Source organism: Brassica oleracea, chromosome C9 (genome assembly GCF_000695525.1).
Source record: "Brassica oleracea var. oleracea cultivar TO1000 chromosome C9, BOL, whole genome shotgun sequence".
In the NCBI taxonomy this organism is placed as follows: Eukaryota; Viridiplantae; Streptophyta; class Magnoliopsida; order Brassicales; family Brassicaceae; genus Brassica; species Brassica oleracea.
The window spans coordinates 51531217-51535655 of NC_027756.1; positions in this window are offsets into that span (position 1 = coordinate 51531217).

Here is a 4439-nt window from a genome sequence, read left to right on the forward strand (position 1 = left end):
AAATTAATTGACAAAAAATTAAAACGATGCCCATGTACCATGAAAGAGAGTTTACTATACATTTATACAAATATATAATGTGTTTATAAATTTTAAAACAACACTAAAGATCATAGGCTTCAGTATATAGAGCATTTACCGAAAAATTTAATATTTTCGTAGGGGTTAACACATAGATTTTGAGAAAAATTCAAAAATATGAAAAATACTGTTTTAATGCATAGTTGCATCTTTGACTAACATATTATTAATTTCAAAGAGGTATGAAACTTTTGTTGTCTCCGTTTCTCTTAGAAAAAACGAATTTATAATTGTTAATCCACCAATTTAGAGAGTATTATGAAGTTTTACTAAATTAATTGACAAAAAATTAAAAAAATGCCCATGTACCGAAAGAGAGTTTAATAAATATTAATAAAAATCTATAATGTGTTTAGAAATTTTAAAACAACACTAAAGATCATAGGCTTCAGTATATAGAGTATTTACCGAAAAATTTAATATTTTCGTAGGGAACACACGTAGATTTTGAGAAAAATTCAAAAATATGAAAATACTGCTTTAATGGATAGTTGCATCATTTACTAACATATGAAGAAGTTCAAAGAGGTTTGGAACTTTTGTTGTCTCCGTTTCTCTAGAAAAAACGATTTTATAGTGGTTAGTCCACCAATTTAGAGAGAATTTTGAACTTTTACTAAATTAATTGACAAAAAATTAAAAAAATGCCCATGTACCGAAAGAGAGTTTAATAAATATTAATAAAAATCTATAATGTGTTTAGAAATTTTAAAACAACACTAAAGATCATAGGCTTCATTATATAGAGCATTTACCGAAAAATTCAATATTTTCGTAGAGGGTTACTTTGAGAAAAATTCAAAAATATGAAAATATTGTTTTAATGCATAGTTGCATAATTCACTAACATATTACGAAGTTCAATGAGGTTTGAAACTTTTGTTGTCTCCTCCGATTTTCTAGAAAAAAACGATTTTATAGTTGATAGTCCACCAATTTAGAGAGTATTATGAAATTTTACTAAATTAATTGACAAAAACTTAAAACGATGTCCGAAAACTCAATATTTTCGTAGGGGTTAACACATATATTTTGAGAAAATTACAAAAAAAATACGAAAATATCGTTTTAATGCATAGTTGCATCCTCCACTAACATATGATAATGTTCAAAGAGGTTTGGAGCCTTTGTTGTCTCCGTTTTTAAACAAAATAGTGATTTTATAGTGGTTATTCCATCGATTTAGGGAGTATTATGAAGTTTTACTAAATTATTTGATAAAAAAATAATAATGAATCCCTTATACCGTGAAAAAGTGCTTAAAATACATTAATACAAATGTATGATGTGGTTAGAAATTTTAAATCAACACTAAAGATTATAGGCTTCAGTGTATAAAATATTTACCAAAAACTTAATATTTTCGTAGGAGTTAACACATAGATTTTGAGAAAATTTCAAAAAATACAACAATATTGTTTTAATGCATAGTTGCATCTTCCACTAACGTATGATGATGTTGAAAGAGGTTTGGAGCGTGTGTTGTCTCCATTTTTCAAGCAAATAGTGATTTTATAGTGGTTATTCCATCGATTTAAGGAGTATTATGAAGTTTTACTAAATTAATTGAAAACAAATTATAACGATTCTCTTATACCATAAAAAAAATCCTAAAATACATTAATACAAATTTAGAATATGGTTAGAAATTTTAATCGAACAATCAAGATTATAGGCTTCAGTATATAAAACATTTACAAAAAAGCTCAATATTTTCGTAGGGGTTAACTCATAGATTTTGAGAAAATTTCAAAAATAAGAGAATATTGCTTTAATGCATAGTTTCATCATCCACTAAGATATGATGATGTTCAAAGAGGTTTGAACCTTTTGTTGTCTCCGTTTTTCAAGCAAATAGTGATTTTATAGTGGCTCTTCCATAAATTTAGGGAGAATTATGAAATTTTATTAAATTAATTGATAAAAAAATTATAAGGATTCCCTTATACCATGAAAAATAAAAATATAGAATGTGGTTATAAATTTTAAAACAACACTAAAGATTAGGGGCTTATGTATATAAAACATTTACCAAAAACTCAATATTTTCGTAGGGGTACACTTAGATTTTGAGAAACTTTTAAAAAATACGAAAATATTGTTTTAATATATAGTTGCATCTTCTACTAACATATGATGATGTTCAAAGAGGTTTGAAGCCTTTGTTGTCTCTGTTTTTCAAGCAAATCATGATTTTATAGTGGTTATTTCATTGATTTAGGGAGTATTATGACGTTTTACTAAATTAATTGATAACAAAATTATAACGATACCCTTATACCATGTAAAAGAGCTTAAAATACATTAATACATATGTAGAATGTGGTTAAATTTTTTGAAACAATACTAAATATTATAGGCTTCAGTATATAAAACATTTACCGAAAACTCAATATTTTCGTAGGGGTTAATACATAGATTTTGAGAAAATTTCAACAAAATACGACAATATTGTTTTAGTGCATATTTGCATCATCCACTAACATATGATGATGTTCAAAGAGGTTTGTAGCCTTTGTTGTCTCATTTTTTCAACAAAATAGTAATTTTATAGTGGTTATTCCATCTATTTAGGAAGTATCACGAAGTTTTACTAAATTAATTGATAAAAAAATTATAACGGTTCCCTTATACCATGAAAAAAATCTTACAATACAATAATACAAATTTAGAATGTGGTTAGAATTTTTAAAACAACACTAAAGATTATAGGTTTCAGTATATAAAACATTTACCGAAAACTCTATATTTTCGTAAGGGTTAATACATAGATTTTGAGAAAATTTCAACAAAATACGACAATATTGTTTTAGTGCAAAGTTGCATCATCCACTAACATATGATGATGTTCAAAGAGGTTTGGAGCCTTTTTTGTCTCCTTTTTTCAACAAAATAGTGATTTTAAAGTGGTTATTCTATCGATTTAGGGAGTATTATGAAGTTTTACTAAATTAAGCGATAAACAAATTATAACTCCCTTATAACATGAAAAAAAATCTTAAAATATATTAATAAAAATGTAGAATGTGGTTAGAAATTTTTAAACAACACTAAAGAATATAGGCTTCAGTATATAAAACATTTACCAAAAACTCAATATTTCGTAGGGGTACACTTAGATTTTGAGAAAATTTTTAAAAATACGAAAATATTGTTTTAATATATAGTTGCATCTTCCACTAACATATGATGATGATCAAAGAGGTTTGAAGCCTTTGTTGTCTCTGTTTTTCAAGCAAATCATGATTTTATAGTGGTTATTTCATCGATTTAGGGAGTATTATGAAGTTTTACTAAATTAATTGAAAAGAAATTATAATGATTCTCTTATACCATAAAAAAAATCTTAAAATACATTAATACAAATGTAGAATATGGTTAGAAATTTTAATCGAACACTCAAGATTATAGGCTTCAGTATATAAAACATTTACAAAAAAACTCAATATTTTCGTAGGGGTTAACACATAGATTTTGAGAAAATTTCAAAAATACGCGAATATTACTATAATGCATAGTTTCATCATCCACTAACATATGATGATGTTCAAAGAGGTTATTATAGGTTTCAGTATATAAAACATTTACCGAAAACTCTATATTTTCGTAAGGGTTAATACATAGATTTTGAGAAAATTTCAACAAAATACGACAATATTGTTTTAGTGCATAGTTTCATCATCCACTAACATATGATGATGTTCAAAGAGGTTTGAACCCTTTGTTGTCTCCGTTTTTCAAGCAAATAGTGATTTTATAGTGGTTCTTCCATAAATTTAGGGAGAATTATGAAGTTTTATTAAATTAATTGATAAAAAAAATTATAAGGATTCCCTTATACCATGAAAAAGAGATTATAGGCTTCTGTATATAAAACATTTACCAAAAACTCAATATTTCGTAGGGGTACACTTAGATTTTGAGAAAATTTTTAAAAATACGAAAATATTGTTTTAATATATAGTTGCATCTTCCACTAACATATGATGATGATCAAAGAGGTTTGAAGCCTTTGTTGTCTCTGTTTTTCAAGCAAATCATGATTTTATAGTGGTTATTTCATCGATTTAGGGAGTATTATGACGTTTTACTAAATTAATTGATAACAAAATTATAACGATACCTTTACACCATGTAAAGAGCTTAAAATACATTAATACATATGTAGAATGTGGTTAGAAATTTTGAAACAATACTAAATATTATAGGTTTCAGTATATAAAACATTTACCGAAAACTCTATATTTTCGTAAGGGTTAATACATAGATTTTGAGAAAATTTCAACAAAATACGACAATATTGTTTTAGTGCAAAGTTGCATCATCCACTAACATATGATGATGTTCAAAGAGGTTTG